This window comes from Mercenaria mercenaria, chromosome 10 (assembly GCF_021730395.1).
Source record: "Mercenaria mercenaria strain notata chromosome 10, MADL_Memer_1, whole genome shotgun sequence".
Classification (NCBI taxonomy): Eukaryota; Metazoa; Mollusca; class Bivalvia; order Venerida; family Veneridae; genus Mercenaria; species Mercenaria mercenaria.
In genome coordinates, this window is record NC_069370.1 from 26,609,684 (window position 1) to 26,626,632 (window position 16,949).

General features: G+C 37.7%; 1 protein-coding gene across 2 annotated transcripts in view; it reads left to right on the top strand.

The window, feature by feature from the left end:
* Positions 1-16,949, top strand: part of LOC123559589 (uncharacterized) — an 89,650-nt gene that overhangs the window by 43,865 nt on the left and 28,836 nt on the right. The window lies entirely within an intron of this gene.

The window sequence follows — 16,949 nt, forward strand, 5'->3', positions numbered from 1 at the left end:
CGAGAAAATTTTCTTTTATGCGTCTCGAGTTCGAAAGTACTGCCCCTTGTCAATCAAAATCCCGGTAAATTCCAATATTGTTCGCCGCCATAAGCGGAAGTATGGCAGTAGGCGGAGCTTGGTATATTAATCAGCTTCTGGCAGATGTCAATCATGCCACGCGCCGACTGACACGTGGGCTTCTCGCGGTTTGTATTTGGTACAATAATGTCCGTCATTGCCAAAGGTATTTATTGATCAATGTGTAAAAGTTAATTGATAAACAATGCATAGAAGAGCAGCCTATTATCGTATTTGTGTCACTTGTTAATTAGCGGTATACAGAAAGCGTAACATTCACATATTTTGTTTCTTATCGGCCATATCGATCATTCATGTAGATGAACCTCAACGAACACCGTCTAGGAAAACTTAGCGATACAAATAGTTACCCAAAAGAAATAACGAAACAGGAAAGAATAAAAACACGGCACCGATAAAAAAAAAAATTCCGAGTTTTGGGTTAAAAAATTGTTTGAGTCGCGGCGATTTTGGTGAGTCGGTCGCGTTACTGCAAACAAACAATTTTTTAAGGATGGCCTAACTATGTTTCTAAAGTCTGGGTTTTGAAAAATAGGAAAAGTGGACCCATGGAAATTTAATTTCACTTAAATAGGAAAATCTAGATATGTAAACATTATGGATTTCTTTCACTGGTTTTAGTCATTGCACTGAAAGGATGTTTAACTTTTATAAATAAATTTTCAGGTAAGAAAATTTTGTTTGTCTAATATTTTTGATGTTTATTGTGCTCTTTCCAAGTGACTTGTGCAGTGTCACTGCAGTTTTATCCTCGGGGCAGATTAAAAAGATTATGCAACGACAAAAGATCGAAACTAAAATTATTATTTGTTTGCAAAATTGTTTGAGAAAAATTATGACAGAATGATATCCAAGAATTTATCTATCCCAGATGTTTTACGTACGAGAAAAATCATTATTTTACAAATCTAAAACTCGGTTAAATACGTCTGCAGTATGGCACAGATAACACTATGTACCACGATTTGTCCATGTGGAATTTCCTAAACAACTCTTTGCATGCATTTTTTGTAGTATATCAGGAAATCGGCAGGGCGTTTGGTAGACCCAAGGTTCTGGGTTTTCACTCGCACTTATCGAGAAAAACTCGTATTTGACCCGCACAAAAAATGTCCCGTGCGTCGGCTTGACCCGAGGAAATTTTCTTTTATGCGTCTCGAGTTCGAAAGTACTGCCCCTTGTCAATCAAAATCCCGGTGAATTCCAATATTGTCCGTCGCCATAAGCGGAGGTATGGCAGTAGGCGGAGCTTGGTATATTAATCAGCTTCTGGCAGATGTCAATCATGCCACGCGCCGACTGACACGTGGGCTTCTCGCGGTTTGTATTTGGTACAATAATGTCCGTCATTGCCAAAGGTATTTATTGATCAATGTGTAAAAGTTAATTGATAAACAATGCATAGAAGAGCAGCCTATTATCGTATTTGTGTCACTTGTTAATTAGCGGTATACAGAAAGCGTAACATTCACATATTTTGTTTCTTATCGGTCATATCGATCATTCATGTAGTTGAACCTCAACGAACACTGTCTAGGAAAACTTAGCGATACAAATAGTTACCCAAAAGAAATAACGAAACAGGAAAGAATAAAAACACGGCACCGATAAAAAAAAAAATTTCCGAGTTTTGGGTTAAAAAATTGTTCGAGTCGCGGCGATTTTCGTGAGTCGGTCGCGTTACTGCAAACAAACAATTCTTTAAGGATGGCCTTGTGTATGAGATAGAGGCTGTATTTTTTAATTAATCTTCATGAATTTTTGTCAGAATGATTACGTTGATGAAATCTAGACCGAGTTTGAAAATGGGTCATCTAGGATCAAAAGTTAGGTCTGTAGGTCAAATCAAAGAAAAACCTTGTGTATGCGATAGAGGCTGTATTTTTCAATTAATCTTCAAGAATTTTGGTCATAATGATAACCTTGATGAAATCTAGGCCGAGTTCGAAAATGGGTTATCTTGGGTAAAAAACTAGGTCACTAGGTCAAATCAAAGAAAAACCTTGTGTATGCAATAGAGGCTGTATTTTTATGCCCCCCTTTGAAAAAGGAGGGGTATATTGTTTTGCAGATGTCGGTCGGTAGGTCGGTCGGTCGGTCGGAATGTAGACCTATCCGTTTCCGGATGATAACTCAAGAACGTTTGGGCCTATGATCATGAAAGTTGATAGGGAGGTTGGTCATCACCAGTAGATGACCCCTATTGATTTTAAGGTCTGTATGTCAAAGGTCAAGGTCACAGTGACCCTGAATAGTAAAACGGTTTCCGGATGATAACTCAAGAACACTTGGGCCTAGGGTCATGAAAGTTGATAGGGAGGTTGATAATGACCAGCAGAAGACCCCTATTGATTTTGAGGTCAGTATGTTAAAGGTCAAGGTCACAGTGACCCTGAACAGTAAAATGGTTTCCGGATGATAACTCAAGAACGCTTGGGCCTAGGATCATGAAAGTTGATAGGGAGGTTGTTAATGACCAGCAGATGACTTCTATTGATTTTGAGGTCAGTATGTTAAAGGTCAAGGTCACAGTGACCCTGAACAGTAAAACAGTTTCCGGATGATAACTCAAGAACGCTTAGGCCTAGGGTCACGAAAGTTGATAGGGAGGTTGGTCCTGACCAGCAGGTGACCCCTATTGATTTTGAGGTCAGTATGTCAAAGGTCAAGGTCACAGTGACCAGGAACAGTAAAATGGTTTCCAGGCAATAACTCAAGAACGCTTTGGCCTAGTGTCAGGAAAATTGATAGTTAGGTTGGCCATGACCAGCAAATGACCCCTATTGATTTTGAGGTCATTAGGTCAAAGGTCAAGGTCACATTGGCCAGGAACAGTTAAATGGTTTCTGATCTTCTTGTCCAAAACCATAGGGCCTAGGGCTTTGATATTTGGTATGTAGCAAAATCTAGTGGTCCTCTACCAGGATTGTTCAGATTATTTCCCTGGGGTCAAATATGGCCCCACCCCTAGGGTCACATGGTTTATATAGACTTATATAGGAAAAAACTTTGAAAAAACCTCTTGTCCAAAACCACAGGGCCTAGGGCTTTGATATTTTGTATATGACATCATCTAGTGATCTTCTACTAAGATTATTCAAATTATTCCCCTACGGTCAAATATGGCTCCGCCCTGGGGGTCACATGGTTTACATATACATCTATAGGGAAAAACCTCGAAAATCTTCTTGTCCAAACCGCAAAGTCTATGGCTTTGGTATTTTGTAATGTAGCGTCATTTAGTGGTTCTCTACCAAGTTTGTTCAAGTTATCCCTCTCGGGTCAAATATGGCCCTGCCTCAGAGGTCAAATGGTTCATATAGACTTATATAGGGAAAAACTTAGAATCTTCATGTCCATAACTTACATCATTCAAATTTGGACCACATGTATAGTTTTGAGTGGCAAGATGAACCTTGACATGAGTTGACCTTGATCTTGACCTAGTGACCTACTTTCACATTTCTGTACCTACAGCCTTCAAATTTGAACCACATGCATAGGTTTGTGTACTGAAAAAAACTTTGACCTTGTTATTGACCTAGTGACCTACTTTCACATTTTTGAAGGTACAGGTTTCAAATTTGGACCACATGCATAGTTTTTTGTTCCAAAATAAAATTTGACCTTGATTTTGACCTAGTGACCTAGTTTCACATTTCTCAAGCTACAGCCTTCAAATTTGAACCACAAGCGTACTTTTGTGTACTGAAATGAACTTTGATCTTAAGATTTACCTAGTGACCTGACATGTTTTTTGAGCAAATTATGCCCCCTTTTAGACTTAGAAAATTTTGGTTAAAGTTTTACATGCAAGTTATTATTTCCAAAACTAATGCAGATATTGATTTGAAACTTCACATGTGTCTTCGGGGTTATAAAACTAGTTGATAGCAGCAAGTCCCATAATTCTGACCTTCATTTTGGCCAAATTATGCCCCCTTTTGGACTTAGCAAATTCTGGTTGAAGTTTTGCGTGCATGTACATACAGCTATTTCTAAAAGGCATATAGATTTGAAACTTATTTTTTCTTTTTCTAGATCAATTACTAACCTCACTGGATCAAGTCCCATAATTCTGGCATGTATTTTGGGCAAATTATGCCCCCTTTTGGACTTTGAAAACTCTGGTTAAAGTTTTACATGCAAGTTTCTATCTCCAAAACTAATGCAGATATTGAATTGAAACTTCACATGTGCCTTCGGGGTTATAAAACTAGTTGATAGCAGCAAGTCCCATAACTGATATGCATTTTGGTCAAATTATTCCCCCTTTTGAACTTAAAACTCTTTTGATATTTAACCTTTTTGGGTAATATTTTCCTGCTTCTGGGACAATATTTCGAATAGTCGAGCTTGGCTGTCTTACGGACAGCTCTTGTTCAATTAATCTTCATGAATTCCGGTCAGAATGATTACCTTGATAAAATCTAGGTCAAGTTTGAAAATGGGTCATCTGGGGTCAAAAACTAGGTCATTAGGTCAAATCAAAGAAAAAACTTGTGTATGCGATAGAGGCTGTATTTTTCAGTTAATCTTCATAAATTTTGGTCAGAATGATTACCTTGATGAAATCTAGGTCAAGTTCGAATATGGGTCATCTGGGGTCAGAAACTAGGTCACTAGGTCAAATCAAAGGAAAAGCTTGTATATGCGGTAGAGGCTGTATTTTTCAGTTGATCTTCCTGAAATTCAGTCAAAATGATTACCTTAATGAAATCTAGGCCGAATTTGAAAATGGATCATCTTGAGTCAAAAACTAGGTCACTAGGTCAAATCAAAGAAAAACCTTGTGTATGCAATAGAGGCTGTATTTTTCAATTCATCTTCATGAAGTTTGGTCAGAATGATAGCCTTGATGAAATCTAGGTCAAGTTCGAATATGGGTCATCTGGGGTCAAAAACTAGGTCACTAGGTCAAATCATAGAAAATATTTACTTATACTCAAGATTTTTCCTCCAATTTCAATGATAATTGTTCAGAATATTTTTTCCATGAAATCTCTAGGTTAAACATGTTTACTCTGTTTAATATGTTGTGTTATGGTGTGTTTCTCAGGTGAGCGACCTAGGGCCATCTTGGCCCTCTTGTTCATTTTATCTTCTTGAATTTTTGTCAGAATGATTACCTTGATGAAATCTAGGCCGAGTTAGAAAATAGGTTATCTGGGGTTAAAAAGTAGGTCACTAGGTCAAATCAAAGAAAACCCTTATGTATGCGATAGAGGCTGTATTTTTCAACTGATCTTCATGAAATTTTGTCAGAATGATAACCTTGATGAAATCTAGGCCAAGTTCGAAAATGGGTCACCCGGGGTCAAAAACTAGGTCACTAGGTCAAATCAAGGAAAAACCTTGTGTATGCGATAGAGGCTGTATTTTTCATTTTATCTTCATGAATTTTGGTCAGAATGATTACCTTGATGAAATCTAGGCCGAGTTTGAAAATGGGTTATCTGGGTTAAAAGGTAGGTCACTAGGTCAAATCAAAGAAAACCCTTTTGTATGCGATAGAGGCTGTATTTTTCAACTGATCTTCATGAAATTTTGTCAGAATGATAACCTTGATGAAATCTAGACCAGTTTTGAAAATGGGTCATCTGGGGTCGAAAACTAGGTCACTAGGTCAAATCAAAGAAAAACGTTTTGTATGCGATAGAGGCTGTATTTTTTAATCGAGGTTGATGAAATTTAGTCAGAATGATTGCTTTGATCAAATCTAGGTCAAATTCGAATATAGGTCATCTTAGCTCAAAAACTAGGTCACTAGGTCAGATGGAAGAAAATGCTTGTTTACACTTAAGAGACCACATTTTTGATCCGATCTTAATGAAAATTGGTCAGAATATTTGTTTCCATGAAATCACTATGTCAAACATGTTTACACTGTTATGGTGTGTTTATCAGGTGAGCGACCTAGGGCCATCTTGGCCCTCTTGTTGAAGGTACAGGCTTCAAATTTGGACCACATGCATAGATTTGTGTTCTAAAGTGAAATTTGACCTTGATTTTGACCTAGTGACCTACTTTCACATTTCTCAAGCTACAGCCTTCAAATTTGGACCACTTGCGTAATTTTGTGTACCGAAATAAACTTTGACCTTAAGATTGACCTAGTGACCTACTTTTAAATTTCTCAAACTACAGCCTTCAAACTTGATGCACATGCATAGTTTTGTGTACAAAGAACTTTGTCCTTGAAATTGATCTAGTGACCTACTTTCACATTTCTCAAGCTACAGCTTTCAAATTTGGACCACATGCACAGTGTTGTGTACGGAAATGAAATTTGACCATGAGCTAGTCAGTAAGTCTTGAAATTTGGAACACTCAAAAATGGCACATTGGTGGGCGCCAAGATCACTCTGATCTCTTGTTTTTAAGGTTAAAGTTTTTTGGCAGCCTTTGGTTTTTGTGTCATATCTTTATTGCTATTGCTTATATCTTACTGTACCTTCACATAAACATTGTCCAGCATACAAACAAAGTATTGCAGGGGCCGGGTCCATTAAACAAAAGGTCAAGGTCACCAAGGTGTTATACTTAGGTTATTTTTTAGGTTAAAGTTTTTCGGCAACCTTTGTTTTTCTGTAAAATCTTTGTTACTATTGCTTATATCTTACTGTAACTTCACATAAACATTGTCCTTCGTACAAACAAAGTATGTGCAGGGGCTTAGCCCATTATACCCAAGGTCAAGGTCATCAAGGTGTTATACTCGGGTTATTTTTAAGGTTAAAGTTTTTTGGCAACCTTTGTTTTTCTGTCATATCTTTGTTACTGTTGCTTATATCTTACTGTAACTTCACATAAACATTGTCCAGCATACAAAGTATGTGCAGGGGCTGGGCCCACTATACCCAAGGTCAAGGTCACAAAGTTGTTATATTTGGAATTATTTTCATGTTAAATTTTTTTGAAAGCTTTGTTTATAGACATATTTTTGGTTCTTAAAAAGATAATGAAGATAACTTGAAATTAAAAACATTTCTTTATAATGTGGGTTACAATCCCCATAACTCTAATTGTATTTTTGACAGAATTATGCCCCTTTCATACTTAAATTTTTTTGGCAATCTTCGCTTTCTTGATGTTACTTTAGTACAATATAAGATAAAGACTTTAAACTTGAAATGTATCTTTATCATCATCATCTGCATGAATGGTAACAATCCCCATAACTCTGATTTGTATTTTTGACCAAATTATGCCCCTTTCATACTTTAATTTTTTGACAATCTTCGTTTTCTGGACATAGCTTTGATACTATATAAGGTTATGACTTGAAACTCAAAATATGTTTTTATGCCCCCGAAGGGAAGCATATAGTTTTTGAACGGTCTGTCAGTCTGTCGGTCTGTCCGCAATTTTCGTGTTCGGTCCATATCTTTGTCATCGATTGATGGATTTTCAAATAACTTGGCATGAATGTGTACCACAGTAAGACGACGTGCAGTGCGCAAGACCCAGGTCCGTAGCTCAAAGGTCAAGGTCACACTTAGACGTTAAAGGATAGTGCATTGATGGGCGTGTCCGGTCCATATCTTTGTCATCGATGGATGGATTTTCAAATAACTTGGCATGAATGTGTACCACAGTAAGACGACGTGCAGTGCGAAAGACCCAGGTCCGTAGCTCAAAGGTCAAGGTCACACTTAGACGTTAAAGGATAGTGCATTGATGGGCGTGTCCGGTCCATATCTTTGTCATCGATGGATGGATTTTCAAATAACTTGGCATGAATGTGTACCACAGTAAGACGACGTGCAGTGCGCAAGACCCAGGTCCGTAGCTCAAAGGTCAAGGTCACACTTAGACGTTAAAGGATAGTGCATTGATGGGCGTGTCTGGTCCATATCTTTGTCATCGATGGATGGATTTTCAAATAACTTGGCATAAATGTGTGACACAGTAAGACGACGTGTCATGCACAAGACCCAGGTTCGTAGCTCAAAGGTCAAGGTCACACTTAGATGTTAAAGGATAGTGCTTTGATGGGCGTGTCCGGTCCATATCTTTGTCATCGATGGATGGATTTTCAAATAACTTGGCATGAATGTGTACCACAGTAAGACGACGTGTCACACGCAAGACCCAGGTCCGTAGCTCAAAGGTCAAGGTCACACTTAGAAGTTATAGATCATTTTTCATGATAGTGCATTGATGGGCATGTCCGGTCCATATCTTTGTCATTCATGCATGGATTTTAAAATAACTATGCATGAATGTGTGACACAGTAAGACGATGTGTCTCGCGCAAGACCCAGCTCCGTAGGTCAAAGGTCCTAAACTCTAACATCGGCCATAACTGTTCATTCAAAGTGCCATCGGGGGCATGTGTCATACTACGGAGACAGCTCTTGTTACCATCATCATCTGCGTGTGTGGTAACACTCTCAATAACTCTAGTTTGTGTTCTTGACAGAATTATGCACCTCGATGTATCTTCCTTTTAAAGTAGAGGTCTCTTATTGAGATATACATTCATTTTACTGTCAAATCACCGAATAGTGGAGTGCGCTGTCTTACGGACAGCTCCTGTTAGCTCACCTGTCACATAGTGACAGGGTGAGCTTTTGTGATCGCATTTTGTCCGTCCATCGTCCGTTCACAATTTCTTGTGAACACGATAGAGACCACATTTTGCAATCAATTTTAATCAAACTTGCACACAACTTGAATTGGCATAATATCTCGGTTCCTTTCGAAAACTGGCCAGAAGGCCGAAGAAGGGCCAAAATTTACTATTTTTGGCTTGTGAACACGATAGAGACCACATTTTGCAGTCAACTTTAATCAAACTTGCACACAACTTGTATTGGCATAATATCTTGGTTCCTTTCGAAAACTGGCCAGATCCAATCATTGGTTCCAGAGTTATGGCCCCTTAAAGGGCCAAAATTTGCTTTGCAGCCATGTAGAGACTTCATTTATGGTTTGATTTGATACAAACTTGCAAAATATCTTCAACAACAATAAATCTTGGATTCCATGATGAATCTGTCAGATCCAATCATAGGTTCCGGAGTTACGGCCAGTGATTGAATTTGTTAATTTTTACCTTGTGAACATGATAGAAGTGACATTTTATATTTGATTTTAACCTCACTTACACACAACTTAAGTCACAATCAGATCACAGTTTCTTTCGAAAACTGGGTAGATTCCATCATGGGTTCTGGAGTTACTGCCCCTGAAAGAAGCAAAATTTTCTAGTTTGGCCCTTTCAGCCATACAGAGGTTTCATTTATGCTTTGATTTGATACAAACTTGCATAGAATGATTATCTTGATGATTTCTAGGCCTGGCTCGAAACTGGGTCATGTCGGGGCAAAAACTAGGTCATCAGATCAAAGGAAAAGCTTGTTAACAACCTAGAGGGCACATTTATGACCCTGCTTTCATGAAACTTGGTCAGAATGTTTATCTTGATGATTTCTAGGCCAAATTCGAAACTGGGTCATTTGGGGTCAAAAACTAGGTCACCCGGTCAAATCAAAGGAAAAGCTTGTTAACACTATTGAGACCACATTTATGACCCTATCTTCATGAAACTTGGTTAGAATGTTTATCTTGATGATTCCTAGGCTAATTTTGAAACTGGGTCATATGGGGTCAAAAACTAGGTCACCAGGTCAAATCAAAGGAAAAGCTTGTTAACACTCGAGGCCACTTTTTGGGGTCCAGTCTTGATGAAACTTAGAAATGTTTGTGTGCAATAAATATTGGATGAATTTTTGTCTGGGTCATGTAGGGTCAAAAACTAGGTCACCAGGTCAAATGAAAGAATAAGCTTGTTTACACTCAAGAGGCCACTTTTTTGGGTCCAATGTTAATGAAAATTGGTCAGAATATTTGTCTCCATGAAATCACTAGGTAAAACATGTTTACACTGTTATTGTATGTTACTCAGGTGAGCGACTTGTTTTCACATACCAGAATAAGTACAAACTGTTGTGTGTACATGTACACAGGGAAGGGACTCATATTTTTAGCTCACCTGTCACTAAGTGACAAGGTGAGCAATTGTGACCGCTTGATGTCTGTCGTGCGTAGTGCATCGTCTGTCAACAATTTCTAAAAATATCTTCTTGAAAACCACTGGGCAGAATTACACCAAACTTCACAGGATTGATCCTTGGGTGGCCTCCTTTCAAAATTTTTCAAAAAATTGAATTCCATGCAGAACTCTGGTTGCCATGGCAACCGAAAGGAAAAACTTAAAAAATCTTCTTGTCCAAAACCACAGGGCCTAGGGCTTTGATATCTGGTATGTAGCATCATCTAGTGGTCCTCTACCAAAATTATTCAAATTATCCCCCTAGGGTCAGTCAAATATGGCCCCGCCCAAGGGGTCACATGGTTTATATAGACTTATATAGGGAAAACTTTGAAAATCTTCTTGTACAAAACCACATGGCTTAGGGCTTTGATATTTGGTATGTAGCATCATCTAGTGGTCCTCTACCAAGATTATTCAAATTCTCGGGTCAAATATGGCCCCGCCCCGGGGGTCCAAGTTTTACATAGACTTATATAGGAAAAAAAGTTTAAAAATCTTCTTGTCTGAAACCACAACACTTAGACCTTTGATATTTGTTTTGTAGCATTGTCTTATGGTCCTCAACCAAAATTGTTCAAATTGTACCCCTTGGGTGAAAAGAGGCCCTGCCCTGGGGGTCCCAAGTTTTATATAGACTTATATAGGAAAAAGCTTTAAAAATCTTCTTGTCTGAAACCATACGACCTAGGCTTTTGATATTTGGTATGATGCATTGTCTAGTAGTCCTCTACCAAAATTGTTAAAATTATGCCCCTGGGGTTAAAAGAGGCCCCGCCCTGGGGTCACTTAGTTATTATGTGAGTTATATAGGAAAAATACTTAGAAAATCATCTGATCCTATTTCCAAGACTGTTTAATTATAATTACCTGATGACCCCAAGTAATATGATGTTGCTTGACTGTGACCTTGACCTTCTGACCTCCTTTCTTGTTTTTAGCCCACCATCATCAGATGGTGGGCTATTCAAATCACTCTGCGTCCGTGGTCCGTGGTCCTTCCATCCTTCCGTCCGTTAAAAATTTCTCGTTATCGCATCTCCTCAGAAACTACCAGGGGGATTTTGACCAAACTTTGTCAGAATGATGTATTAGTACCCTAGTTGTGTCCCTCTGAAAATCAGACTGGTTCAACAATTTTTGAGTGAGTTATGGCCCTTTGTTTATTTCTATAATTTACATAGAATTATATAGGGAAAAATTTTGAAAATCTTCTTGTCCAAAACCACAGAGCCTAGGGCTTTGATATTTGGTATGAAGCATCATTTAGTGGTCCTCTACCAACTTTGACCTTAAGATTGACCTAGTGAACTCCTTTCACATTTCTGTAGCTACAGGCTTCAAATTTAGACCACATGCATAGGATTGTGTACCGAAACAAACTTTGACCTTGACATTGACCTAGTGACCTACTTTCACATTTTTGAAGGTACAGGCTTCAAATTTGGACCACATGCATAGATTTGTGTTCGGAAATGAAATTTGACCTTGATTTTGACCTGGTGACCTACTTTCACATTTCTCAAGCTACAGCCTTCAAATTTGGACCACTTGCATTGTTTTGTGTACCAAAATAAACTTTGACCTTAAGATTGACCTAGTGACCTACTTTCAAATTTCTCAAACTACAGCCTTCAAGTTTGATGCACATGCATAATTTTGTGTACAAAGAACTTTGTCCTTGAAATTGATCTAGTGACCTACTTTCACATTTCTCAAGCTACAGCTTTCAAATTTGGACCACATGCACAGTGTTGTGTACTGAAATGGAATTTGACCTTGAGCTAGTCAATAAGTCTTGAAATTTGGAACACTCAAAAATGGCACATTGGTGGGCACCAAGATCACTCTGTTATCTCTTGTTTAAGATACAGCCTTGAAATTTTGATGACAAACACAGTTTTGCACACAAATTGTAAAACTGAATTTCATTGACCATGAATGTGACCTACTGACTTTCTTAATATTTTATCATCAGTTTGACATTTGAAACCTGTAGCTCATATTACTCAGGTGAGCGATCCAGGGTCATTATGACCCTCTTGTTATGCTATAAATATTGTAAAATACGTATTTTTATAACCGGCGGTCGTATCTGTTGCAGTGCATATTTTCAAGAGCAAAATCAATATTATTGTCGGGATTGTGTATATAAGAACTGATTTAAATACTGCAAAAGGTATAATTAGGTCAAATAAACACGACATGTATACAAACCATGAAGGGCGAAAATCTGTTTGTCTATTCATTATTTGTGCGTTGGTCGTCGTCGGGAGTCAATTTCCGATGAACTTGACTCACTGGCATCATTACGATCAACATCAATATCAGATTCGCTAGCGAAACCCTCAAATTCTGAATCAGAATTATCATCACTGTGTAGCCATCACATGAGAAATTCTCAGTTAGCCATTTTTGAATGTGATTTACTCGTCATAGACAGGTGCGTACCATGTGCCTTATGGGTCCTTTAATTGGACGCTATTTATAGCATAACTTTAAGTAGTAACCATGTACTTTTTCTTCCGGAAATTAGAGCTAAGATATTCATATGCACGATGCACTATTTAATTTAGGTGGTGCTTCAATAAAAACTAAACAAAATAACTTTAAAAGTGGCGGTGCTCTGAAGCGCTTGTATGAGTTGTGTGGAAATGCGACAAGAAATACATTTGTGTGTTTACGGTAATTACATGTAACTGCCTCTAGAACTTTGACACCTGGAGCATGTTATGGTCCTCTTCCAAAGTTGCATTATGCTGTCCTGTTTAAATTCTGAAATTGTGAGTGATTTAAGGCCATCATGGCACCCTTGTTCATGATTCATAAAAATGTTCTTTCGTATGTGGTATAGCTAAAAACAGATTCAGGGTGGAAGTTTAATAGTAACTGAAAAGGTAAAATATTTGTTGTATTTTTTATGCCCCTGGCATCTATTGATGCGGGAGGCATATAGTGATTGTCCTGTCCGTCCGTACACGGTTAACCAAATGGGACCGTTTTGTCTAGCATCAATACCCCTTACTAGAATGACTTGATACTAATGCAGATGTAACCTGTGAACATTCCTCATCTTCAGACATCACCTGCCCCATGTGGTTCTGGGACGATCTGTGTATAAAAAGAATTGGAACCACTGCCTTACCCTTGCATGATCGTAAGAGGCGACTAATAGGGTCTTAACACTTGGTTCCCGTCTGTAGAATGTCCAGGGATTCCCATGGAAAAGTACATGGAATTATTCCATGGAGTATTGGAACAGATTTCCATGGAAAAAATCCAGTGTTCCATGGAAAATTCCAAAGGTTTAGTCTGTTAATGTTTCTGGAAATATTCCATAGTATCCCTGGAAATATTCACTCATACACCTGGAATTATTCCATAGTATCCCTGGAAATATTCCCTGATGCACCTGGAAATATTCCCTGGTATCCCTGGAAATATTCCATGGTACACATGGAAATAGTCCCTGATACACCAAGTTTCTTACTGAAAAATCATGTTGTTAGTAGCTCAATCAGAAACAAAAGATTTCTAATGATTTATTTCTTGGTTCAAACTTTCACATGTGCACAATTTGTATTGAGTCTCAGGTCAGTCTGTAATATCTTTTCATCCTATAGCATGTTCATTGAAGCACTCAGATTTCTCTGACCATATAAATTCATATATCGAGGGTTCAACGCAATAAGGGCATATCTACATATAATTATTATATGTAGATACGCCCTTGTTGCGTTGAACCCTCGATATATGTGTTGAGGACATACTTCTTATAAAACTTTATATGCACACACTTTTATTTGAAAGGTAAAATTATAACATTTAAAATGCCATTAAGTCAGTGGTTCAAAGTGATTTAAGTACTAATTACCTAAATTATGTACTGAATATATGTCATCAAGTATTAGGTAAACTGTTGCTGGAGAAGTATATTTTTTATCTATCATTCACACATACCTGAACATAAATTACCTGTAACCAGATGAAAGTTTATGCCATTGAGCTGAATAGAGTTCCTGCCTCAATCTATAATTTCCTTTGTTTGTTTGTTTTGGGTTTAACGCTGTTTTTCAACAGTATTTCAGATTTCCTAGTCCTGTGACATATTATAGGTTTAAATTACATTTGAAATTAGAAAGTATAATGTTTTTACCTCAGGTGTCCCTCTAAAAGCATTTGAGAGTTTCCAGTTAGACAATATTTAGCTCCATTCCATGTACCTCTAACAACAAGAACAAAGCACTTCCTGTTTACATTCAAATTTTTGGTATTCATGAGCAATTTTCTTCAGTACAATTAGTTACTGATGCGAATATCAAGAATGTTATGAAAACAGATATATATACAATACAAGAGTGAATTTGACCATCTTTTAGCTCACAGAATTTGCATAGATCACAGGAAAACGAACAGAAAAATTGGGATTATTTTTGTTAGGTCACAAGTAGCCTACATTTTTATTAGCTCACCTGTCACAAAGTGACAAGGTGAGCTTTTGTGATCACCCTTCGTCCGTCTTGTGTCCGTCTGTGCGTCCGTCCGTCCGTCAACAATTTCTTGTCTGCACGATAGTGGTTTCATTTATGATTTTATTTCAACCAAACTTGCACACAACTTGTATCACGAATAAGATCACGGTTCCTTTCTTGAACTGGCCAGATCCCATTATGGGTTCCAGAGTTATGGCCCCTGAAAGGGCCAAAATTAGCTATTTTGACCTTGTCTGCACAATAGCAGCTTTATTTATGATTTGAATTTTACCAAACTGGCACACAACTTGTATCACCATAAGATCTTGGTTCCTTTCTTGAACTGGCCAGATTCCATTATGGGTTCCAGAGTTATGGCCCCTGAAAGGGCCAGAATTAGCTATTTTGACCTTGTCTGCACAATAGCAGCTTCATTTATGATTTGATTTTAGCCAAACTTGCACAGAACTTGTATCACCATAAGATCTCGGTTCCTTTCTTGAACTGGCGAGATTCCTTTGTGGGTTCCAGACTTATGGCCCCTGAAAGGGCCAGAATTAGCTATTTTGATCTTGTCTGCACAGTAGCAGCTTCATTTATGATTTGAATTTAATCAAACTTTCACAAAACTTCTGTCACCATAAGATCTCGGTTCCTTTCTTGAACCGGCCAGAGCCCATAATGGGTTCCAGAGTTATGGCCCCTGAAAGGGCCAAAATTAGCTATTTTGACCTTGTCTGCACAATAGAAGCTTCATTTATGATATGATTTTAACCAAACTTGCACACAACTTGTATTACCACAAGATCTTGCTTCCTTTCTTCAACTCGCCAGATTCCATCTTGGGTTCCAGAGTTATGGCCCCTTAAAGGTCCAAAATCGGCTATTTTGGCTTTTGCAGCCATATAGAGACTTCATTTATGGTTTTATTTGATACAAACTTCCAAAATATCTTCAGTAACAATAAATCTTGGATTCCATGACAAATCAGATCCAATCATATGTTCCAGAGTTATTTTATATCTGATTATCTCCCCTGATGGTAATCAAAATGGATTTATATCAGTAAGTACTTACAGGACTTATTTGAAATTTCATTATTGTTATCAGTTGGACCGAGACAATCAGGGTAGATAACTATGGACTGATTTGATGTTAAATTACCTCCCTTTATTTCAAATTTAAATTGTTATATCTCCATAACTTATGAAGATACTGATCTGAAATTTCATTTATGTCAACAGATTTATTTGGCAGATCCTTCTTTTGTCCACTTACAATATTTTTTTTTAATTACTTCCCTTTTACGTTACTATTAATAGCTTATTTAAGTAACTTTTTTATTATTGGCCATAGGGAAAATACGAGACCAGTTTTCTGTGGTACAACATGGATTGTACCTCCAATCTTTAGATGTATTTTAACATAGCTATACCTTGTTAGATTTTTTTTTCTGTTTGGTTAAATTCCTTCCCTTTGTTGTTCCTGTCCTTTGGACTTAGATATTTTTTCCGAGGACCTTCTTGTCCTCAAGTGCAATGATAACAGGTGAGCGGTATAGGGACATCATGGCCCTCTTGTTGGTTCTTATTCTTTATTGGAATGTCCAAGTGTTATCAGCTATATACATGTATATTTGCAAATGCTACAGTGTCCAGGGAATTTTTCCATACATATTTTTAGTTAAGGGACATTTTCCATGCATATTTCTGTATGTCTGGAAACTTTCCAGTGTTTCCCTGGAATACAGGACACTTTTCCATGGAACACTTCCAGGGATTTACACTTTCCAGTGTCAATAGCATACTTTCCATGGAATTCCATGCACTTTCCATGGAAAACCTTGCTTGTCCATGGGCATTCTACAGACGGGCTTTGCTGTAACTCTGTGATTCCAGCAGGTATGCAAATTTTGATTCCACATCTCCTGTTTTTATTTCGATGTAAATGAGATGTGAAACCAAAATTTGTAGTCCTGTTTGGCGCCATATAACCTATACTGTGTTGGTGCGCTGTAAAACCCAAATAATTAAATAAATAAATAAATAAATCAGACATCACCCAGGGTTTTCCCTCGGGTTTTTTATTTGGGAGTCCATTGACTCCCATGGCTGCTAATTTAAGGGTCCCTAATAATTTTTGGGTTCCACAAATTATTGATCTTGAAAATGGACATTATTACTAAAAAAAATTTATCCTAAAACCGAATGAACTTGTATCTTTTTAATTAAGATAGCAGCTGATTCAGTATTTCGGAATGGTATCTTTCAAAATGGCATGAGCTTCTCAATTCAGACTGATAACAAAAGGTGTGACAGTCTTTTTGTTATGATCAA